Below are 26,045 nucleotides of genomic sequence, written 5' to 3' on the forward strand. Positions count from 1 at the left end.
TTATAGCAGACTAAACACCCCTTGACTTTTTCCCTTCTTGTCAGTTTGGGGAACTCCTTCTGGAAAGTGTTTCCCTGCTACGATGCATGTGGCCTCACTTCCAGAAGTACTGGGTGCCCCCCTTCTTGGTCCCTAAAGATTAGGTTCTTGATAACCACCTCTTGAAATTCCAGGAAAGTTCCCGTCTGGCCTGCACATCGACATAGCACGTATGCATTGTACAATGCCATCTGTATGATGTGCACGGCGAGCTTCTTATACCATACCGCATGGAGCTGTAGGGCTTCAGGACTTGATCTGACAAGTCCACCCTTCCCATGTACCTATTGTAGTCCAGGATGCAGCCTGGTTTGGGGGTCTCTGTACTGGTTTTCATGGGGTGCATGCGACTTTTTGATCAGTTTTTTTTCTATTTTTAAGAGTCGTCTGACTAAAAAACAGCAATTATACTATTGCTTTTTTATTCTATTTTTTTATTTTTTTTTACAGCGAACACCGTGCGCTATAAATGACATTCACTTTATTCTGCGTGGCGATACGATTAGAGCAATACCATATGTTTATAGTTTTTTTTATGTCTTATGGCGTTTGCACAATAAAATACTTATTACAAATCATTTACTTTTTGTGTTACCTTATTCTAAGAGCCAGAACGGGTTTTTTTTCCCCCATCAAGAAAGCCGTGTGAGGACTTGTTTTTTGCGTAACGAACTGTAGTTTCCATCAGTACAATTTTTAGGTAAATGCGACTTTTTGATCTCTTTTTATTCAATTTTTTTGGAAGTGAAGTAACCCAAAAAATTGTGATATGGTTTATGATTATTTTCTTTTAGGGCGTTCGTCGCGCCGGATAAATAACTAAATACTTTTGTAGTTCAGGCCGTTACGTACGCGACGATACCAATTATGTATAGTTTATTTATTTTTATTAATAATAAAGGACTGATAAGGGAAAAGGGGGGGATTTTTACTTTTATAACTTTTAAAACTTTTTTTTTAACTTTACAACTTTGTCCCACTAGGGGACTTGAGGACAGGAGGCCCTGATCGTTATTCTAATACACTGCACTGCAAACAGTTATTATATACATAATTAGACATTGTTCTAATTTTTTCACAAGTCAGGAAATATTATAAATTAGATTCTAATTTATAACATTTTCCTGTGCTGGTCACTAGAGGGAGCAATTCCCCAAATTGCAGCATTGGCATGTGATAAAGCAACCACATTGCTTTATGCTGCAAAATTTGAGAAGACACACTCGCTCTAGCGTTATCAAACAATCCCCCCTCCTTTATCCTGGCTAGTGCCAGGAGAAAGGAGGGGATTGAATGTTCAAACCTCCTACACTGTGTGCCGCCATTTTTTGAGCGAATACACAGTGTAGTAGGCTTACATACAGTGATAATCACACACTAAAACACGAACATACATAAACATAACTTACCTGCTCCAGCCGCCGCCTCCGGTCCGTCCAGATTTCTTGCTTCTAATCACATGTCCGGAAGCCGCGACCGGCAGTAGTCATCTTACTGTCCGGCCGCGGCTTCCGGTCCACAAGAAAACGGCGCCGGATGTCTCTCGGCCGAAGACCTTCCATTTGGACTGTGTGGGAGCGGCGCATGCGCTCTTCCCACACAGACGGCGTACACCATAGTGAATGGAACGGCTCCCGTTCGCATTCTCTATGGGGATGTATGCGCCGTATTCCATCTCTGTATGTGACATACAGAGATAGTAGGTGCCGATGGTTGCTATGGCACCCAGGAAGCCCAGCAACGGCTTCCTTATTGGCCAGGTACGGAAGCTCATTAGAAAATGACAGTTACAATACACTGCACTACGTAAGTAGTGCAGTGTCTTGTACTGGGGATCATAAAATTAGATCTTCAAGTCCCCAGGTAAGCGTAAAAGAAAAAGTTTTAGGAAGAACTCAGGATGAGAATTGGTTTAGTTTTTGTTTTTTTGCACCACCCAAGTGGAATTTACCTCACACCTTTATATATGAAGTATTTACAAGAAATCCCTTTGTATTCATGTTGACAATTTACCGTTAAGAGGACTATATGATACAAGAATAGAGAGGGTAACAGAGGGGTGCTGTCTGTCATAGGTTCATGAGAAACCGATTACTGGTAAATAATCTTTTACCCTTTCACCTATGGCAGTACCCCTAGAGATTTACAATAGAAGTCAATATTTAGGGTGGGACCACAGCTTGTAGTACCTTTCTACCAAAGGCCAAGTCAGAGGCTATATTCAGTTGTAATCGGTAATGCTTGAGGAAGATGTGAGGAGAGCTCCATGTAGTAGCCTTGCATATCTGATCTAGAGACGCCTCTGCTCTCTCAGCCAAAGAATTGTACACATCCCTGGTGGATTGAGCTCCGAAAAAATCTGGACGCTGGAGATTCTGATTTACATAAGCTAAATGTATGGCCTGTTTGATCCATGTAGCTATAGTCGATCTATTGGCTGCTGAACCTATGTTAGGACCCTGGAACTGAATAAAACTTTGAGGTTCTTAAATCTTTAGTGATTTTTAGTTAGCGGAGTAGGTATCTTCTAACGTCCAGCCAGTTAAACTGCTACTACATCGGATTTTTAGGGAAATCAAAAAAGGAGGGGAGAATAATCTCTTGGTCTAGATGAAAAGGAGAGACCACCTTAGTTAGGAAACCCAGTAAGGCTTTCAAGAGGACTATTATCGAATAGTAGGGTATATGGGGGAAAGGCAGAGAGGGCCTGGATCTCAATTACCCTACAGTCCGACGTAATCGCTAACAAGAACGTCATTTTGAGCGTCAGCATCTTTAGGGGTAGAGAGTCTAGTGGTTCGAACGGTGAGTTCGTCATAGCCTGACGAACTATATTTAAGTCCCATGGAGGAAGTGAGGATCTAATCTGGGGTTTAAGCCTAGAAGAGGCTGCAAGGAATCTCCTAACCCAGAAGTGTTCCGCCAATTTGAAATAAAAAAAAGAACTTAATGCGGATATCTAAACCTTTAAAGGTGTTAGACTTGAGGTTTTTATTTAATCGTGCCTGGAGAAAATCGAATATCAAAAGGGATATCTGGTTTGGTTAGAGGATTTGTGTCTACACCTGAAAAATTTGTAAATGTTTTCCAGGCTTTTAGATATATTTCTGAGGTAACCCGTTTCCTGATTGCTAGCAGAGTGGAAATTACAGACTGAGAACCCTCTGTCTAAGGATTACCCTTTCAGTCTCCAGGCTGTCAGATGAAGCTTTTGAATTTCGGGGTGAATTACTGGGCCCTGGTATAGATCTGGTATAGTCGCGAGAATCCAAGGCTGGTCTGAAGACATTCTCCTTAACCATGTGAACCATGGTCTCTTTGGCCAGAAGGGGCTATTAGAAATATTGAAGCCTAATCTTCCCTGATTATTTTTGATCACTCTTGAGGAGGAGGCATAACTCCTCTCGACTCCAACACTGGGAAAATGCATCTATTGTTGTTGGGTAGTCTGAGGGATTCAGGGAGAAGAATCTCTTGACCTTTCTGTTTTCTCTGGACGCAAATAGGTCTATTGAGGGAACCCCCATTTGTAAATAACCTTCTGAAATATCGCTGTGTTCAGAGACCATTCTGACTGGCGTAACCTTTTTCGGCTACGGCAGTCTGCCACCTGGTTGTCCCTTCACTTCAGGTGGACAGCTGAGAAGGTCAATAGGTGATGTTCTTGAAAGATAAATCCATCAGTGGAAACGATCTTGTCCCCCCCCTGATGATTTATATAAGCCACGGTCGTCGTGTTCTCTGAATATATTTTTAAATTCTGACCTGAAATCGCTGGTATTGTTTCATAGTCTGAAAAACTTCTGCCAGTTCCCTGAAGTTGAAGGACCCCTGTGTAGTCTAATGCTTTCTGTTTTTCTGAATTTTTTAGGGCCTTGGTGGGAAAGAAATCGGTCTGGGGGAAGAGATTTGGATTCTAGAACATAGCCTGTTGTTGTAATTCCTAGGATCCACCAATTTGCTTAAATTTTTTCCCAAATTAAAAAAAACAAAAAAAAACAGACATAGACGACCCCCCACCATGGATCTTCTGGCGTCATCGTTGGTGGTCTGTTTTTGGGGTCGTTTTAAGCCCTTGTTCTTCCTAGGAAACTTTGGAGCTTTTAACTCCTATCCCCAAGGGTTGTCTTTTATTAAACAGTTTGGGACGAAAGTAGTCCATTGGTTTTCCTTGTGTAGGGAACCCCTTTTCTATCAGACACTTTTTCTAATAGATCATCTAGCAGGGGCCCAAACAGATAATCTCCAGAGCAAGGAATTGCACAAACCTTCCCTTTTGATCCAGTGTTCCCCTTCCAGGTTAATTGCCAGATAGCCCTTATAGTGGAGTTTGAGGGTGCAGCTGATCGGGCCGATAGGCACACAGAATCTACCGAGGCGTCGGCCACTGGAAGGGAGGATCTGCTCTCTAGAAGTCTTGTCTCTAATATGAAGCTCTAATTGTGCTAGCCATATTATTAGAGACCTAGCCACACAAGTGGCTGCAATACCTGGCTTAAAGGCCCCTGTAGAAGCTTGCCAGGTTCTCTTGAGGTAATAATCAGCTTTCCTATCCATGGGATTAGATAAAGAGCCTAGATCCTCAAAGAGAAGAGCATTTTTCCTCTATATTTTTGCCACTGGGGCGTCAAATCTAGGGATATTATCCCAGTTCCTGCAGACCTCTTCTTCAAAGGGATATTTCCTTTTAAGAAATTTGGGAATATTTACTTTCCTATCTGGATTTTTCCTTTCCCTTTTGAGGAGACTGAATACATTTTTAAATAATTCTTTTATTGAAAGTTTTTCAAAGTTATACAAAAAAAAAAAGACATTAACATTGGAAATATTAAATTTTACAAATTTATGAGATTGCAAAAGGCATAAAGATTTAAAGTTAATCTAATAGTCAGTATACACATATATGCATTAGAAACATACTGGGTATATAATGAGATAATCATAGTGTCAGTAATTCATAATGTAACCAGAGTTGAACTTCCATAAATTTAAATTTTTTCTATTTTACACCTATCCAATGTGGAAAAGTATAAATAAACATAAAACGTACAAACTAAGTCCCTGCTCTAGGATTTAGAATATACATAAGGACCCTAATAAGCTTCTATAAGGTCTTTCTATAAAAGAAGCTGTGAGCCATTAAAAACAAGCCATTTAGACCATTTGTAAGCAAATTCCTGTCTTATGTAGTCTTGTGAAAATTAAATGTTCCATAATACAATTGTACTGAACCTTTAGCAAGATTTCTGCCTTAGTCGGGATAGAAGAGCTTTTCCATCTCTGAGCAATACTTGTTCTCACTACAGTTAGTACATGAGCCATAACCGTGCTATTCTCGATGCCTATATCCTCTAATTTCAAGAAAAGCAGTGCTACTTCTGGTCCCCAAGGTATCGGAAAGCCAATTATGCTAGTTAACATTTGTTGTATCTCTGCCCAAAACGTAGCGATGACATCACAACTCCACCAGATATGTAATAATGAGCCAACAGAAGCGTTGCATCGCCAACAGATATAGGACACCATAGGAAACATTTTGGATAGGCGGTATGGAGTCATGTACCATCTATAAAGCAGTTTGAGAGGCTTTCTAGATGATTTACACAGTGGGAAGACTTAGGACAAATTTTAAAAGCCGCCTCCCACTGTTCAATACTATATGTACCTCCCACCTCCAATTCCCATTTTTGTATGAAATGAAGGGTAGGCAGAGAAGATTCATCCTGATGAATTGCCTCATAGGCTTTAGATATTCCTTTAGTTATCAACTTGGGGTTATAAAAGTATTTTTCATAATTAGAAGTGGGGGCATTGACTGTGAACTTGACAGTGGAAAGAAAATGTCAACTGAAAATATTTATAAAAATCCTTAGGGCTTAGATCGTATTTAGAAGAGATTATAGAGTATTGTAACAATAAATTGTTATCGTATAATAATTCCAATGAACTAATACCTTTAATGGTCCATTCTGAGAAGTTTGAATTAGGTATACAATGTTGCACCATAGCTAAGGAAACCATACTACGTCTAAGAGGAAGACAAGGCGTTATTAGACACACCCTTCCAAATCTGAATAGATGCTTTAATTGTAGGGGATAGTTTACCCAATATGCGTTCCCCAATCCTCACAGAGCCCAACACATCCTTTAAGTCTGAACTGTGTAGTATATGCGCTTCTAACTCCACCCAGCGCTTATTTTTATCATATAACCACCAATGTTTTAATTGGTCCAGAATAGCCGCATTATAGTAAGCAACAATATTCGGATATCCCAGACCTCCTTTAGCTACAGACAAATGCAGTATTTTTGCTGCAACCCTTGCCGCCTTCATCCCATTCCAAATAAATCTTGTGAACAACGTTTGAATACGTCTCCGAATAGATTTGGGAATTGGGAGGTTTCGAAAGTAATACAACACTTTTGGGAGAAGTAGCATTTTAGAGGCTGCAATATGGCCCATCCAGGACAAAGGAAATCTAGAATAGGATATGATGTCCTTATTCAAAGCCTGCAGTAAAGTGTTATAATTAACCGACATCAACTTTCCACATGGGTAGGTAAGAGAAATCCCTAAATAAGGAATTGCTCCTTAAACCCATTTAAAAAGGGAAATTCCTTTTGTAAATGTAACTGTGTATATTTTGGAATAACCATGTTTAAAATTAAAGATTTTGATATATTAATTTTATAATAACTGATCTCCCCAAATTCCTGGATGAGTTGGAGTATATGAGGCAAGGTGTCTCCAGGAGAGGACAAGCACAATATAACGTCATCTGCAAAAAGACATATACGATGTTCAGTGTGACCTATGGAGACTCCTCTAATACAAGATGATATTTTAACCGCCGTAGCAAAGGGCTCCATCGCCAATGTAAATATCAGGGGTGATAAAGGGCATCCCTGTCTTGTACCATTGGTTATAAAAAAGGGACTTGATAACGCGCCTGTGCTATAGACCTGAGCCGAGTGAGAGGTATACAGGGCCATAATGGCAGGTAAAAAAGAATTTCGGATCCCAAACTTCCCCAATACCTCCCTTAACCCCTTCCCGCAAATTGGCGTTATTGTACTTCCTTTTTAGCGGCTCGTTCCCGCAAATGGGCGTACCGTAACGCCCTGAGGATGAAGCAGGCACAGGAGCTGTGCGCTTCATCCTCAGCGGGTGTCGGCTGTAATATACAGCTGACATCCCGCTGAAACGGCGGCGATCACTGTTATGTCCGATCGCCGCCATTTAACCCCTCAAATGCCGCTGTCAATAGCGACAGCGGCATTTAAGTGATTGATACAGAGGGAGGGGGCTCCATCTGTACTCCGTTGGCTCCCCGCGAAAAATCGCGGGGTTCTGATGGTTGCAATGGCAACCAGGAAGCCTAACAATGGCTTCCTGGTTGCCAGGTACGGGAGCCTATTAGGTCCTGCCCGAGGCAGGACGTAATAGGCTCAACTGTCAGTTATAAAATGACAGTTATAATACACTGCACTACACAAGTAGTGCAGTGTATTGTACAGGGGATCAGAAGATCAGATCTTCCAGTCCCCTAGTATGTGTAAAATAAAAAGTAAAAAAAAAAGGTTCAAAAAAGTTTTAGATAAATAAATAAAAGTTTTACGTAATAAAAACAATAATCACCTTGTTTCCCTGATCGAGCCCTTTATAATTAGAAAAAAATGGAAAAAAGACAAAAACTAGACATAATAGGTATCGCCGCGTTCATATCGGCGTGACCTAAAAAAATATATTATTTATCCCGCACGGTGAATACCGTAAAAAAAATACAATAAAAAACAATGCCAGAATTTTTTTTTTTGGTCACGTTGTTTCCAATAAAATGGAATAAAAAGTGATCAAAAAGTCACATGTACCCAAACATGGTACCAATAAAAACTACAGTGTCACGCAAAAAACAAGCCCTAACACAGCTCCGTCGACATAAAAATACAAAAGTTATGGCTCTCATGAGATGGTGACACTAAAATATTTTATTTATAAAAAGTGTTTTTATTGTGTAAAAGTAGTAAAACATAAAAACTATATAAATTTGGTATTGCCATAATCTTATCAAACCGCAGAATAAAGCAAACATGTTGTTTATGCAGCACAGAGAACACGGTTAAAAATTGATTAAAAAAAACAGCGAGAGAATTTCTGTTTTTTGGTCTCCTCACCCCAGAAAAAATGGAATAAAAACTGATCACATTATCACATTTACCCCAAAATGATACTAATAAAAACGACAGCTCATCCCAAGAAAATCAAGCGCTCACACAGCTCGTCAACGGAAAAATAAAAAGTTATGAGTCTTGGAACGCAATAATGCAAAACGACGGCCCAGACTAATTTATATGTGCAGCAGTTCTTCACCTAAAACCCCACGTCATCATTTGCAGCCCCCACTGGTAGACCCTGTAAATGCAGCGGAAACCATGACATTTTGGAGTCTGTGCTACATATAGGGCTAGTGAAGAAGTCAAAGATTAGACAATGCTGGAGTGCGGATATTTTGTACAATACCACGGACACCCTTTAGAAGTGCGACTCTACACCCAAAAATCCGGCCTGTGCATGAAGGATTGGTTCAAAGCGTACGTCACTATCCATGGATCATTTTATTATTCATTTACCCCATTATTACATCATCCTATTATGACCTGTTGCACTCCGCCCAGCTTACATATACTCTGATGTACTCCACATAGCTTACATATACCCTGATATACTCCACATAGCTTACATATACCCTGATGTACTCAGCACAGCTAACATATACCCTGATGTTCTCCGCCCAGCTTACATATACCCTGATGTACTCCTCACATATTACATATACCCTGATGTACTCCGCACAGCTTACATATACCCTGATGCACTCCGCCCAGCTTACATATATCCTGATGTACATTTTGGGGTGTCTTTTCTCCTGTATTGCTTGTGTAAATTAAAAATTCTGTGCTAAATCTATAGGTTATTGGAAAAAAAAAACAAAAACATTTTCACGCCCCAATTCTAATAAAATCTGTAAAACACCTGAGGGATCAAAATGCTCACTACACCTCTAATTTAATTCTTTGAGGGGTATAGTCTCCAAAATGGGATCACACCTGGGGAATTTCTACTGTACTCGTACTTCAGGGGCTCTGCAAATGCAACATGGCCCCCAGAAACCAATTCAGCAAAATCTGAGCTGCAAAATCCAAATGGTGCTCCGTCCCCTCTGACCCCTGCCGTGGGTCCAAACAGCCGTTTATTACCACATATGGGGTGTTGCCGTAGTGGAGAAATTGCTTTACAAATGTTGAGGTGCTTTTTCTCCTTTATACCTTATAAAAATTAGACAATTCTATGTTTTTTCAGAAAAAAAGTCTATTTTCATCTTCAAAGACTAATTCTAATAAATTCAGCAAAAAACCTGTGGTGTCAAAATGCCAACTATACCACTAGAAAAATTCCTTGAGGGGAATAGATTCCAAAAATGAGTCACTTTTGGGGGGGTTTCCCCTGTTTAGGTCCCTCCAGGGCGTTGCAAACATGACACGGCACCGAAAAATATTCCAGTAAAATCGGTGCTCCAAAATCCAAATGGCGCTCCTTCCCTTCTGAGCACTGCCGTGGGTCCAAGCAGCAGTTTATTACCACATGTGGGGTATTTCCGTAATCGTGAGAAATTGCTTTAAAATTGTTGGGGTGCTTTTTCTCATTAATTCCTTGCAAAAATTCGAATATTATAAGTTTTTCCACAATAAAAGTAGATTTTCATTTTCACAGACTAATTCGAATAAATTTTGCAGAAAACCTGTGGGGTCAAAATGCTAACTATACCCCTAGATAAATTCCCTGAGGGGTGTAGTTTCAAAAATGGGGTCACTTTTGGGGGTTTCCACTGTTTTGGCACCACAAGACCTCTTCAAACCTGACATGGTGCCTAAAATATATTCTAAAAAATGGAGGCCCCAAAATCCTCTAGGTGCTCCTTTGCTTCTGAGACCTGTGTTTCAGTCCATTAGCACGCTAGGGCCACATGTGGGATATTTCTAAAAACTGCAGAATCTGGGCAATAAGTATTGAGTTACATTTCTCTGGTAAAACCTTCTGTGTTACAGAAAAAAATGTACTACAAATGAATTTTGTAAAAAAAAAAAGAAATTTGTAAATTTCACCTCTACTTTCCTTCAATTCCTGTGAAACGCCTAAAGGGTTAAAACACTTTCTAAATGCGGATTCGAATACCTTGAGGGGTGCAGTTTTCAAAATGGTGTTTTATGGGGGTTTCTAATATATAAGGCCCTCAAAACCACTTCAGAACTGAACTCGTCCCTGAAAAAATTGCCTTTTGAAATGTTCTTAAAAATATGAGAAATTGCTGCTAAAGTTCTAAGTCTTGTAACGTCCTAGAAAAATAAAGGGATGTTCAAAAAACGATGCAAACACAAAGCAGACTTATGGGAAATGTTAATTAGTAACTATTTTGTGTGGTATTACTATCTGTTTTACAAGCAGATACATTTAAAATTAGAAAAATCATAATTTCTTCAAATTTTCTCTAAATTTTGGTGTTTTTCACAAATAAGCAATAAATTTATCGACCAAATTTTTTCACTAACCTAAAGTACAATATGTCACGAGAAAACAATCTCATAATCGATTGGATAGGTAAAAGCATTCCAGAGTTATTACCACATAAAGTGATACATGTCAGATTTGAAAAAATGGGTCTGGTCCTGAAGGCCAAAATTAGCTTGGTCCTGAAGGGGTTAAGCACCTAACTCTCAGAGAAGGAGAAATCTCCACAACAGACCCAGTACTAATTTCATATACAATGTTTACACATTTTCCGGAAGATCGAATATTATCCATGAGCAGAAGGACCACATACTACAACATAGCAACAAAAAAAAAAAAAAGTAAAACGTTTTTTGAATACATTTTTATGAATGGGAAAAGTTCTCGGTTTTATAGGACCTAAGCCTTCAAACATTATGTCCTGAACAGAACAACGTTCTTTGAGGTGATCAATATTCATAGTTGCTCTTACGGTTTTTAGGAGCTGATCTACATCTTCTGCCAAGTACAAATCCACCCTCCCCTGTCCTTATCCGAGGTTTTATCTGAAGAGCTCAGCTCTTCTCCGTCCTCCAGCTGAAAATCATCTTCAGAAGAAATCGGATAAATCTACCCAACCGGAAGAGGTGGACGGTAGAGCCTTCTTTTTCTTTAGGGAGTTCCTTACTTCTGCCCTCACGATGTCATTGATGCTTGAAGCTAGATTTGTAGATTCTTCAGTAATCATTTTATCTAAGCAATTCTGGCAAAGTCTTTTATTATTAGAGACTGCAATTTTTTTTATTACAAACTGTGCATTCGTTGTTACGGGTCTTATCCAGTTTCTTTCTAGGACCTTCCCTGGCCTAAACATATGTACAAGAGTAGAGGACAGTATTAGCAAAGATAGTATTTTTGGTTTTGTTTTACCCTTTATAAGTTCTGCCTTCTCCCCAAGTACCGGACTGGAGGATCTTATGGCATCCGGGTGGTCAGCGTGTCCTGCTGCTTCTCCTGGCGTTTCCATTGTGGGAGGAGATGCTGGAGACTGAGGCTCCATATCGTTCAGGCCCAAATAGGCCTTGGATTGGCTGGGGAGGCCCTCTGCTCCGGACTTCTTGAGCCCCTCCTCCCCGTTGGGGTCGCCGAACAACCGCTTCCTGGAGCGTAGGACGCGTCACCCTGCCGAAAGCAACATGCGCCGCGAGCAGAAATGTTGCACCGAGTGCGCCGGAAGCTGCCAACACTGGGCATGCGTACTGGCCCCACCAGGGAACAGAGTATGACCACGGGAGAACAGGTCACCCGCCAAAGGAAGGTCTCACCTCGTGGGACCTAAAACCACCTCCTGGGAGTGAAGCGATGGACCGGGAGAGGAGGTAGTAACTGTCCCCAGACTTCAGGTTGCTCCAGAGGAGACTTACACCTTCCGGAGCACCCCAAGGGAGAAAAAGTAAGAACCTGCTAGGGGGTCTGCAGCCCAGAGAGAAGTGCTTTTCTACTAACAGGACAATCCCATCCGGAGGACAGGAAACCTGACTGGGTGTGTCGAGAGGTGTGTCCTTTTTTATATCCTTAGGCTTTCAGCGAATGGGAGGTCTCTCCAGGGGTGCTATCATAGGTGAAAGGGTAAAATTAAATAAAAAACAAAATGACAGAATTTCTTTTTTTGGTCACCTTGTCTCAGAAAAAATTTAATAAAAATAAAAGTAGTATTTCAAAATGGTACGCACAAGAACTATAGTTCGTCACACAAAAAACAAGCGCTCCCTCAGCAATATATCAACTGAAAAAAGAAAAAAAAAAGTTATGGCTCTCAGAAAATGGCGACTAAAACATGATTTTTTTTTTAGAAAAAAAGAGTTTTTATAGTGGGAAAGTAGTAAACCGTAAAAAAAAAAAAAAAAAAAAAATATAAAATTTGGTATTGCTGTAATCATATCGACCCACAAAATGAAGTGAACATGTTTATACTGCATGGTGAAAGATCTAAAAAAAGAACAAAAGTGAGCTAAAATTGCTGTTTTTTGGTTTCCTCATCTCCCCCAAACAAATAGAATAGTGATAAAAAAATAAAACTAAAAAAAATCTCATGTACCCTAAAATGGAACCAATAAAAATTACAGCTCATTCCACAAAAAACAAGCCCTCACACAGTTCCGTCAACGGAAAAATAACACATTATGACTCAAAACGCAATGATGCAAAATAATGCTTAACGACGGGCTAGAAAAATTTATTAGGCCCAGTAGTTTTTCCACTAAAAACCCCACATCGTCATTTTCTAGACCTCACAGGTGGACCCCGTAGATGCAGCAGAGATTAGGAAACTTTGGGGCCTCGTGCTGCTTTATAGGGCTAGTCAAGAAGTCAAAGATTAGGCAATACTAGAGAGTATACATTTTGTACAATACCCAAAAAACCAGGCCTGTGCATAAAGTATTGGTTCAAAGCGTACCACACCAAACCATGTATTATTAATTTTATTATTCATTCACCACATTACATCATCCTATTATGCCCTGATGTACTCCGCCCAGCTTACATATACCCTGACGTACTCCGCCCAGCTTACATATACACCCACATTATAAGCTGAAATACCAGTAAAACCACAAACAAAACTACTACCAAGCAAAATCTATGCTCCGGAAGCCAAATGGTGGTCCTTCTGAGCCTGATAGTGTGCCCAAACATCAGTTTATGACCACACATGGGGGTATTATTTTCTGGAAAACCCACCTAACAATTTCTGGGGTGTGTGTCTCCAGTGGCACAACATATTGGTCACTGAAATGGCATATCAGTGGAGAAATTGCAATTTTCAATCTGCAATATCCACTGTGCACTAATTTCTGCAAAACACTTGCGGGGTCAATATGCTCCCAATACCTCTAGATAAATTTCTTCAGAGATGTATTTTCTAAATTGGGTAATTGTTTTAGTCTTTCCACTATACTGGTACCTTAGCTCAATGCAACATGGTGTCAGAAAATAAATTTTGTAAACGCTCCACTCCAAAAACCATCTTGCGCTCCTTCCACTTAGCACCTTGCTGTGTCTCCAAATAGCAGGTTATAACCACATGTGGGGTATTGCCGTAGTTGGGAGAAATTGCTTTTCAAATGTTGGGCGGCTTTTTCTCCTTTATCCCTTGTGAAAATGAAAAAAAAAAATTCACCTTTGTAGTGGGAAAAAATTGGTATGAATTTTTATGACCTAATTCCAATAAATTCTGAAAAAGACCTGTGGGGTCTAAATGCTCACTATACCACTAGATAGATTCCTTAAAGCGTGTAGTTCCCCAAATGGGGTCACTTTTGAGGGGGCTCAATGTTTTGGTCCCGCCGGGGAAATCCGAAATGGCACCCGAAAATCAATCCAGCTAAGTTTGAGCTCCAAATGGTGCTCCTTCCCTTTTAAGGCCTGCAGTGTGTCCAAACAGCCGTTTACAACCACTTATGGGGTATTGCCGTATTCGGGAGAAATTGCTTTTCAAATGCTTTTTCTCCTTTATTCCTTGTAAAAATTTAAAATGTCCACGTTTTAAAAATAGGAAAAAAAAAAATCTAGCATTTAAATTTTATGGCCTAATTCCACCAAATTCGGCAAAAAAAACCTGTGGGGTCAAAATGCTCCCTATGCCCCTCGATAAATTCCTTCAAGGGGTATAGTTTCTCAAATGGTCATTTTTGGAGGTTTACACTGATTTGGTCCTGCAAAAGCTTTGCAAATGTGACATGGCGCCGCAAACCATTCGAGTAAAATTTGAGCTGCAAAAGCCAAATGGTGCTCCTTCCCTTCTAAGCCCTGCCGTGGGTCCAAACAGCAGTTTATTGCCACGTATGGGTTATTGCTGGGCTCAAAAGAGGTTGCTTTACAAATTTTGGGGTGCTTTTTCTCCTTTATTTATTGTAAAAATAGAAAAATCTGAACTAAAACTAAATTTGATTAAAAAAATATTTTTTCATTTTCACTGCCTAATTACACTAAAGTCAGAAAAACACCTGTGGGGTCAAAATACTTATTATATCCCTCAATAAAATCCAAGGAGTGTAGTTTCCCAAATTGGGTCACTTCTGTGGGTTTTCCACTGTTTTGGCCCCACAAGACCTCTCCAAACCGGACATGGTGCCTAATATATATTCTAATAAAAAGAAGGCCCAGAAATCCTCTAAGCGCTCCTTTGCTTCTGAGGCCTGTGTTTCAGTCCATAGGTACACAAGGGCCATATGTGGCATATTTATAAAAACTGCAGAATCTGGGCAATAAATATTGAATTGCGTTTTTCTGGTAAAACCCTCTGTTACAAATAAAAAAAAAAAGGATTAAATATGAATTTCTGCAAAAAATTTGTCAATTTCACCTCTACTTTGCTTTCATTCTTGTGAAACACCTGAAGGGTTAAGAAACTTTCTTAACTCCTTAACGCCGAAGGACGGATATATCCGTCCTCAGCAGCTGCTAGTTCGCGCAGGACGACGGATATATCCGTCCTGTGATGGCGCGGGTACTAAGACTGTACCCACGCGATCAGCGGCAGGAGCACGGCTGTTATAAACAGCATGGTTCCTGCTGCAACTGCCGGAATCGAAATGCGCGCCGAATCCGGCAGTTTAACCCATTAAATGCCGCTGTCAATAGTGACAGCGGCATTTAATGTGTTTGACAGAGGGGGGAGCTCCCTCTGTCACCCGATCGGCGCCCCGCAAACAAATCGCGGGTCGCCGTCGGGTTTCCAGGACAGCCGGGGGTCTAACAAAGACCCCCAGGTCTGCCTTCAGCATCTGCCTGTTAGGCGATGTCTGAGGCATGACCTAACAGGTTGCCTGTCAGTTTTACACTGACAGGCAATAATGCTTTGGTATACGAAGTATACCAAAGCATTATATATGCGATCGGCACATCGCATAGTGAAGTCCCCTGGTGGGACTAAAAAAAAAAAATGTAAAACAGTTAAATAAAGTTTGTGAAAAAAAAAAAAATAATAATTACAGTCAAAGTCAAATAAAACTACTTTTTTGGCCCAAAAAGTGGTTTTATTTAGTAAACGGTCAAAACAAATCACACATACACATATATGGTATCCCCGCGTTCGTAACAACTTGACCAATAAAATGAACATATTAATTAAACCGCCGGATGAACGGCGTCCAAAGAAAACGCAAAAAACAACGTCAAAATTCTCTCTTTTCTCCCATTCCCCCCATAAAAAATTAAATAAAAGTTCATCTATAAGTTCTATGTACCACAAAATAGTACTAATAAAAACGACACATTGTCCCGCAAAAATCAAGCCCACGTACAGCCACATCGGCGGAAAAATAAAAACGTTACGCCTCTTGGAACGCGGCGATGCAAAAACAAGTAATTTTTTTCTAAAAGGCTTTTTATTGTGCAAACGTAGGAAAACATATAAAACCTATACATATTTGGTATCCCCGTAATCGTGCCGACCCATAGAATAAAGGTAACATGTTATTTACGCTGCATAGTAAACGGCGTAAATTTATAACGTGAAAATTAATGCTGGAATAGCTGCTTATTTTCAATTCTCTCCTAAAATAAAGTTAATAAAAGTTAATCAATATGTTATAAGCATCTAAAAATGGTACAATTACAAAATACAACTCGTCCCGCAAAAAACAAGCCCTTATACGGCTATGACGACGGAATAAAAAAAGAGTTACGACTCTTGGAATGCGACCGTGAAAAAACAAAAAATAATCCTTGGTCATTAACGTGCAAAATGGCCCGGTCATTAAGGGGTTAATGCGGCTTTGAATAATTTGAGGGGTGCAGTTTTTAAAATGGGGTGATTTGTATTGTATGGACCCCTCAAAACAACTGAACTGGTTCCTGAAAAAAATAGCCTTTTGAAATTTTGTTGAATATGTGAGATATTTCTGCTAAAGTTCTAAGTCTTGTAACGTTCTAGAAAAAGAAAAGAACGTTAAAAAAAATAATAAAAAAAAATGACAACAAAGTAGACATATGGGCAGGGCCACCATCAGGAATTTCAGGGCCCCATACAGCTACATTTTCTGGGCCCCCCTACCGTGGCACCGCCTGTTAACGGTACTCCGTCCAGCACTATATCATGCTACCCAGGGCCGCCATCAGGGGGGGCATTAGGGGTACTGATGTGAGGGGCCCGGCCAAACCTAATTGAAAGGGGGGCCCGCAACTGCCGCGACTTGTCTTTGGTAGAAAAAAAACAGGCCCCTGCAATGGGGCCCGTTTTTTTCACCAAAAGAATGTCGTGAGCTGCGGGCCCCCCCACTCGTCATGGGGGCCGTCAAACACCGCCCGCCCGATCGCACCCGCAAACTCCCGCGAGCGCGCACCAGCGACCGCGCACCGAATTTTGAGGCAGATTTTGACCTGCCCACACTATCTTGCCATGTTTTTTGACTGCGGCGCTTGAGGACAGTAGACAAAACACGCACTGAAAAATGCATTTTCTGCCTCCCATTGATTTCGATGGGAGGTCAGAGGCGGAACCGCGGCAAGAAAGGACGTGCTGCTTTTTCTTTTTTCCGCGACTGGCTCCCATTGATTTCAGATTAAATCAATGGGAGGCGGTTTTGGAAGTTGTTTGGTGCTGATTCTGACGCAGTGTCCGAGTCAATATCAAGGCCCAAAAACTTTGTGAACTGGGCCTTATTGTTAGGGCTTATTCAAACGAACGTGTAACACATCCGTGCAACGCGCGTGATTTTCACGCGCCTCGCACGGACCTATGTTACTCTATGGGGCCGTGCAGACTGTCAGTGATTTTCACGCAGCGTGTGTCCGCTGCCTAAAACTCACGACATGTCCGATATCTGTGCATTGTTCGCGCATCACGCACCCATTGAAGTATAAACTATGAATGAAAACAGAAAAGCACCACGTGCTACAAACATACAGTGTCATAATGATGGCGGCTGCGTGAAAATCACGCAGCCACGCATCATACGCTGCTGCCACACGGAGCGGTTATGGACCTTTTGCATGCGCAAAACGCCACGTTTTTTTGCGCGCGCAAAAAGCACACGCTCGTGTGAATCCGGCCTTAGGGTAGGAACACACTAGGCATGAACACTGCAGATTTTATGCAACACATTTTATTGTGGAAAATCCGCAGCGTATCACAGTCGCAGCAGAGTGGATGAGATTTGAACAAATCTCATCCACACGCTGCAAAAAAAATTGACCTGCAGTGTGGCTTTTTAAGCCGCAGCATGTCAATTTATTCTGTGGAATCGCTGCTCCTCTGTTGCGGAAATGCTGCGGTTCTGCCGCAAAAATCACAAATGAGAAAAAAAAAAAAGGCACTTTTTTAAATTTATAAAAAAGTTTAGACATACCACGTCCATAGTTTAGGTGACTCATCTCTCTCTTCTTAACGTAGCCCGGCCTCCTGGGATGACGCTGTAGACCATATGACCGCTGCAGCAGTCACATGGGATGAAACGTCATGACAGGAGGCCGGGCTGCGCTAAGAATAGAGGATCGCGTCACCAGGACTACGGCCGGGGTAAGTCTAAACTTTTTTTTATAAATTTAAAAAAGTGCCTTTTTTTTCTCGTGTGATTTTTGCGGCAGAACCGCAGCATTTCCGCAACAGAGGAGCAGCGATTCCACAGAATACATTGACATGCTGCGGATTAAAAAGCCACACTGCAGGTCCATTTTTTTTGCAGCGTGTGGATGAGATTTGTTCAAATCTCATCCACTCTGCTGCGACTGTAATACACTGCGGATTTTCCACAATAAAATGTGTTGCATAAAATCCGCAGTGTTCATGCCTAGTGTGTTCCTACCCGAAGGCCGGATTCACACGAGCGTGTGCTTTTTACGCGCACAAAAAAACGTGGCGTTTTGCGCATGCAAAAGGTTCATAACAGCTCCGTGTGTCAGCAGCGTATGATGCGTGGCTGCGTGATTTTCACGCAGCCGCAATCATTATGACGCTTTGTTTGTATGTTTGTAGCACGCGGTGCTTTTCTGTTTTCATTCATAGTTTATACTGCTGCGGAAGTGCTGGCCGTGATTTTCACGCACCCATTGACTTCAATGGGTGCGTGATGCGCCAACAACGCACAAATATAGGACATGTTGTGAGTTTTACGCAGCGGACACACGCTGCATGAAAATCACTAACAGTCTGCACGGCCCTATAGAGTAACATAGGTCCGTGCGAGGCGTGTGAAAATCACGCGCTTTGCACGGATGTATTACACGTTCGTCTGAATAAGCCCTAACAATAAGGCCCAGTTTACAGAGTTTTTGGGCCTTGATATTGACTCGGACACTGCGTCAGAATCAGCACCAAACAACTTCCAAAACCGCCTCCCATTGATTTAATCTGAAATCAATGGGAACCAGTCGCAGAAAAAATAAAAAGCAGCACGTCCTTTCTTGCCGCGGTTCCGCCTCTGACCTCCCATCTAAATCAATGGGAGGCAGAAAATGCATTTTTCACTGCGTTTTTTGTCTGAGGTCCTCAAACGCCGCAGGCAAAAAACGCAGCAAAAAATGCGGCAAGACAGTGTGGGCAGGTCAAAATCTGCCTCAAAATTCTTTCAGGAATTTTGAGGCAGATTTTTTCGGCCTGCAAAATACTCTGTGTGAACAGGGCCATACATGATCAGCACTTTGAGACACTTTACTCACTGTCAGAAGAGCTGCTGGCTCCCACTCCAGTCCTCGTCAGGCGATGTCTTCGGTCCAGATGTCCAGTCCTTCACCTCCAGGCTCCAGAAAATGGCGGGGTTCGTAGAACTCCTGCCGCCGCGCAACAACTGGACTCCTCCCCCTCTTCTTACGCAGCTACGCTCTGGAGGAGGAGGAGCCGGAGGCGGGCCAGCAGGTAACTAGTCTGTGCGCCGCTCTCCCTGTGTGGCTGTCCTTGCCAGTAGTTCGGTGATGTTCTTGTTGTGCGGGCGCACCGCTTCCCTCTTGCCGGCACGCGCCTGCGGTCCTTTGTGCGTGCGCACTTGTGCGGTCGAGCGCGTGTGCGCAAGTGGCCGGTGTTTCACTGCGGTGTTTGACGAGAGGGGGGCCCGCAGCTCACGGCGGTGTTTGACGAGAGGGGGGACCGCAGCTCACGACATTGTTTTGGTGAAAAGAACAGGCCCCATTGCAGGGGCCTGTTTTTTTCTACCAAAGGCAAGTTGCGGCAGTTGCCGGGCCCCCCACAGTAGTTCCCCTAATACCCCCCTGATGGCGGACTTGCATATGTGAAATGTAACTATTTTGTGTGGTATGATTGTTTTGCAAGCAGATACATATACATTTCGAAAAACGCAAATTTTTGCAACATTTTGGTGTTTTTCACAAATATTGAAGTTTAAAAATCGACCACATTTTTTTCACTAACAAAGTACAATGTGTCAGGAGAAAATCTCAGAATCGTTTGGATAGGTAAAAGCATTCCAAAGTTATTACCACATAAAGTGACACGTCAGATTTGAAAAATAATCAGCTTTGTCTTTAAGGCCAAAACAGGCTGTGTCCTGAAGGGGTTAAGATGATTGTGCCTTTAACCCCTTCCCGACATTTTTCGTAAGTATACGTCATGGAAAGCCAGTGCTTCCCGCAAAATGTCTGGCACCGGCTCAGAAGCTGAGCCGGTGCCATCATCGCCGGATCTCAGCTGTATCTTACAGCTGACATACGGCTGTAATGGCGGGACTGAAATTAGCTTAGATCCCCGCCATTAACCCCTTCAATGCAGCATTTAAGCTGTTTGCAGCTCATCGGAAACCCCAGCAATGAAATTGCCGGGGTTCCGGTGGCTGCAATGGCAACCGGAGGCCTAATACTGGCCTCCCGGTCTGCCTAGTACGGAAGCCGGTCAAGACCCACCCGGCGGCGGAGTCTGATCGGCTTCCGTAGCCGCCGGCAAGATGGCGCCGGATCAGGAGCTGATCTGGAGTCATCAGCGGTGGAAGTCAGCTGTATGTTACAGCTGACATCCACCTGTAATGGCAGGAACCTGAGCTAGCTCCGATCCCTGCCATTAACCCCTTCGATGCTGCAATCGAAAGCAATTGCTGCATCGTAGCGGTTACTAGCAAGTCGCCAGCCCTGACAGGCAATCAGGACTGGCGACTGCTGCTATGGCAACAGGAGACACAATGGCCTCCTGCTCTGCCATTATGGAAGCCTATTAGGCCCTGCCGGGAGGCGATACCTAGGCGGCTTGCTGTCAGTGAATAACTGACAGATCTAATACATTGCACTAAGTAGGTAGTGCAATGCATTAGAAAAAAAAACATCAGACAGTTGGAACTTCAAGTCCCCTAGTGGGACTTGAAAAAGTGTAAAAATAAGTGTAAAAAAAAGTGAAAAAAATAAAACGTTTGAAAACAATAAAAGTTTCAAGTAATAAAATAAAACACAATCGCCCTTTTTCCGTTATCAAGTCCTTTATTATTGAAAAAAATAATAAACCATACGTATTTGGTATCGCTGCGACCGTAACGACCGGAGATATCAAAATATTATATTGTTTTTTGGTCACTGTGCCCTACAAATATTGGAATAAAAAGTGATCAAAAAGTTGCACGTATCCAAAAACGGTACCTATAAAAACTATAGCTTGTCTCGCAAAAAACAAGCCCTCATACAGCTCAGTCGACAAAAAAATTAAAAAGTTAAGGTTCTCACAACTTGGCGACAGAAAAAATACATTCTTTTTCCAAAAGTAATTTTATTGTGCAAAAAGTTGTAAAACATAAAAAAGTTCTATAAATTAGGTATCGCCGGAATCGTACTGACCCGCAGAATAACGTGAACACGTAGTTTATAACGCGTGGTGAACGCAGTATAAAAAAAAACTAAAAAAACTATAGCAGAATTACGGTGTTTTGTTTACCGGGCCTCCCAAAAAAATAGGATAAAAGGTGATCAAAAAGTCGCATGTTCCCCAAAATGGTACCAATAATAACTACAGCTTGTCCCGTCCCGAGGGGAACATTTCTTCTGTTTCAAGAGGCGATTTATCAAGGACTTAAAATTAGGGAACCAGGAAGGGGAGAGCCCAAACATATCTGCTTTAAGCGAGGGTGCCCGTATTATACTAGGACAACACTTTCCCAGCAAAATTCCCCAAAACAGCAAAGGTGCGGAGTGTGGACCAAAAGGGGCATAAGAAAGGACGCCATATATCAGTGCGACACTGGCTTGTGCAGAAAGGATTGTGTCACAGCGTAACACATATCTATGGATCATTTTATTGTTTTTTTTATCCCATTATACCACCTGACTATGCCCCTTATATACTCCGCCCGGCTTACATGTACCCCCACATTATAAATGGAAACACCAGCAATAATCAAACAAATCTACTACCAAGCAAAATCCGCTCTCCAAAAGGCAAACGGCACTCCCTCCGCTCTGAACCCTACAATGTGCCTAAACAGCAGTTTCCTTCCACATGTATGGCATCGTCATACCCGGGAGAACCCTTTTAACAATTTTTGGGGTGTGTGTCTCCAGTGGCATAAGCTGGGCATGACATATTTGTCACTGAATTGGCATATCTAGGGAAAAATATAAATGTTTAATTTGCACCATCCGCAGTGCAATAATTTATGGAAAAGACCTGTGGGGTGAAAATGCTCACTACACCCTTAACAAATGCCTTGAGGGGTGTAGTTTCCAAAGGGGGTCACTTCTCAGGGGTTTCTTTTTATTAGTCTAAACTATTACAATATATCATTATTTAATGATGAACGCCGTAGAAATTTTTTATTTTATTTTTTAACACCAGAATCTCTATTTTTTTGGTCACCTCATCTCCTACAAAAAATGAAATAAAAAGTGATCAAAACGTCGCATGTACACCAAAATGGTATTATTAAAAACTACAGCCTATCCCGCAAAAAACAAGCCCTCATACCACTTTCGACAGAAAAATTTGAAAAAGTTATGGCACTCGGAATTTGGCGACACAAAATAAATTTTCCTTTTTTACACTTCGGTTTTTACTTGTAAAAGTAGCAAAATATAGGAAAAAAAAGATATATATTTGGTATCGCCGTAATCGTATTGACCCACAGAATAAAGTAGACATGTTGTTTTAATTGCACAGTGAATTCTGTAAAAACTACTCACAAAAAACAATGGAGGAATAGTTTTGTTTTATTTTCTACCCCACAAATATTTTTTTTCCCCGTTTCCTAGTATATTATATGGCACAATAAATAATGCTACAAAAAACTACAACTCGTCCCGCAAAACTCAAGCCCACATAGGACTATATCGACGGAAAAATAAAGAGGTTATGGCTTTTGGAAGGTGGTGAGGAAAAAACGAAAATCTGAAAAAGGGCTGCGGCGGGAAGGGGTTAACAAAGCTTCAACTTATGAAGAAAAACAAACCTTTATTTCCAGTAATTTGCCCTTCTAAGGCCTCATTCACATGACAGGGTTTCCCGGCCGGCACCCGGCTGCATTGGGAATAATAGACCCCTAATGGGGCTATTCACACGACCGATTTTTTGACGGCCGGGTGCCCGGCCCCCATAGAAGTCTATGGGGCCGGGTAATACCCGGCCATCCCCGGAATGTGTCCCGAGTGATGGCCGGGTTTTCCGGCGCTTGCGCTCTATCTCCTCCTCCTCACAGCGCAGAGTGCATGTGAGGAGGAGGAGTTGATGCCATTCGGACGAATGGCTGTACACTGTGTGGCAGGGCCGGGGTGTACAGCAGGTGGAAGGGAGCGCTGCGCTGGCTCCCTTCCCCTGCTTGTTTTAAAAGCGCCCTGGCCCGGCGACACCTTCGATGGCGCCGCTAGCAGCTGCTGCTGCTACTACTACTACTGTAGCGACGCCACTATAGCAGAGCAGGGAGGTATCTCCCCGCTCTGCTATGTGCTAGCCGCACTTTAGCTCCTTGAAGGAGCGGAATCCCCGTGTTTTCGGGGATTCCGCTCCTGGACAGAGCGCTTGATGTCTCTGTCCATATCTGGGCAGTGACATCAGGGGAAACTCCTGAAGCGGAATCCCCGAACACATGGGGATTCCCCTTCAGGAGTTGCCGCTGATGTCACTGTCCAGATCTGCCCGACCCGGATGCAAAACGGCCGATTTTACCGGCCGACACTCGGGCGGGACCCGGTCGTGTGAATCCCGCCTAAACGTGGTCCATGTGAAACAGTAGATGGTTGTATATTTTTCCCAGGACTGCGAACACGCCCAGCCATTTTAGGATGCACTGCACCTAAATGATTTTACATGAAGTTAAAAACAAACCAGTAAGAACATTACCCATGAAAGTAGAACATTTTAATTTAACATATCATGGGAGGAAATTAATGTTGGCGTCTTAACCACTTAACACCAAAGGTATTTTAAACCTTAATGACCAAGCCATTTTTTTATTTAAAGTTTTTCCAGTTTTTTATTTGTGTGTCGACATAGCTGCATAAGGACTTTTTTTTGTATTTTATAATAGCACCATTTTGGGGGAAATATAATTTATTGATTAACTTTTCAATAACTTTTTTCGTGGGGTACTGGAAAAAATACAAAAATGTCGCCTTTTTTGCGTCCTAATTTTACGCCGTTTACCGTGTGGTATAAACAACAACTTTATTCAGCGTGTCGTTACGATTGCGGCAAAACCAAAATTTATATGGATTTTTTTGTTTACCTACTTTTACACAGTAAAAACACTTTTTCAAAAGGATTTGCTTTTGTCGCCATATTTTAAGAGCCATAACTTTCTTATTTTTTGACCGATGCAGGAGGGCTTTTTTTTGCGGGACGACTTGTAGTTTGTATTGGTACCATTTTGGAGTAGATGCGACGGTTTGATCACTTTTTATCAAATTTTTTGAAGGCAGGATGAAAAGAAAACAGCAAGTCTGACGTTGTTTTTTTAGTATATTTTTTACGGCGTACACCATGCGGGTTAAATAATATAATCGTTTTATAGTTGGGTTCGTTACGGACGCTGCAATACCAAATATGAGTAACTTTTTATCATAATAAAGTATTTTGTAAGTGGAAAAATGGGGGTTTTTATTTTTTTTTACTTGGGACATTTCTTTCAAACTTCATTTAACTTTTTTTTTTTTACTTAATTTTTCGTCCCACTGGAGGACTTCACTGTGCAAACTTTTGATCACTAAAATAATACACTGCAATACAGAAGTATTGCAGTGTATTATTGTCGGTCAGTGTAAAACTGACAGGCACCTGTTGGGTCATGCCTCTGGCATAGCTGAACAGGCAATAACTAAAGGCAGACCTGGGGGCCTTTGTTAGGTCCCCAGGCTGCCATAGAACCCATCGGCACCCCGTGATTAACACGGGGATGCCAGTGAGATGAGAGAGGGAGCCCCCTCCCCCTAAAATCACTCAGATGCGGCGCTCGATATTGAGCGCCGCATCTGAGGGGTTAAATATGATCGGAGACCACTGCTAGTGGTCTCCGATCGTTGCCCTGAGGCCGAGGCTGTTGCTAACAGCCCGGGCTTCAGCAGCACCCCGCACGATGCGGGGACAATTCTTCTGAAGTGCCGACGTGAAAAGGCGGCGCTTCAGAAGAACAACCCTGAATGGCCAACGTAAAAATACTATACGCCGGTCATTAAGGGGTTAAACGCCAGTCTTAGGCCCCATTCACACGAGCGTAAAAAACACGCGTGAATCTGGTCCGTGTGTGTTGCGTTATGCATCAGTGTGCTTTGCGAGTGGCATGCGTTAATCATGCACTCGCAAAGCACATTTTTAATTTTTTTTTTATTCTCAATCGAATTGATGTGCAAATCACACATTGCATATGGATGTGCATCCGTGTGCAGTGCATGGTTTTCACGCACACAGACTTCAAAGGGCGCGTGTGTGCGTGAAAACACACCAATATAGGACATGCAGTGAGATTCACGCAGCGGACTCTCACTACGTGAAATCTCTTGCATGTGTGAACGGCCCCATTGAAATCAATGAGTCCGTTTGCTGCGCGTGATATCCATGCGCAGCACGCGGTTGTTATTCACACTCGTGTCAATGTGACCTTAAACGAATGTACATTGGTGGAAAATGCGCTAAATATATTAGGAGGTACATACCTCTTAATATATTTGGCGCATCTTTGGAATTCCAAGCGTCAGAAATGCAAATCTAGGCCTGCTATGAGCAGGTGTAGATTTGTGCCAAAACTCATGCGTTTCTGGCGTAAATAATAAATCTGTCGTTTCGGTGGAGGCCCCACCCCCTTTGGCTAATCCCCGCCATTTTCTCACCACTTTTGGAGACTGTCATGAAAAGTAAAAAGTTGCAGATTTTAGCGCAACTATGTAGTGTGCGGCAAAACTTGCGACATTGTTACACCAGGAAACTGGAAAAAATCTGTTAATATAATCCCCCACTATTTATATTCCATTATTTGACACTTCGATGCAAGAAATGTAATTTTTTTTTATAAATTAGCACTGATGTGTTACACAATAACTGCTAGAA

The 26,045-nt window shown here is 42.0% G+C and overlaps 1 protein-coding gene across 2 annotated transcripts in view; it reads right to left on the minus strand.

The window, feature by feature from the left end:
- The window catches only part of ANLN (anillin, actin binding protein), a 214,696-nt gene that overhangs the window by 100,786 nt on the left and 87,865 nt on the right, over nt 1-26,045 (minus strand). The gene's annotated exons all lie outside the window — the stretch shown is intronic.

The sequence above is a fragment of the Rhinoderma darwinii genome, chromosome 5 (genome assembly GCF_050947455.1).
Source record: "Rhinoderma darwinii isolate aRhiDar2 chromosome 5, aRhiDar2.hap1, whole genome shotgun sequence".
Taxonomy (NCBI): Eukaryota; Metazoa; Chordata; class Amphibia; order Anura; family Rhinodermatidae; genus Rhinoderma; species Rhinoderma darwinii.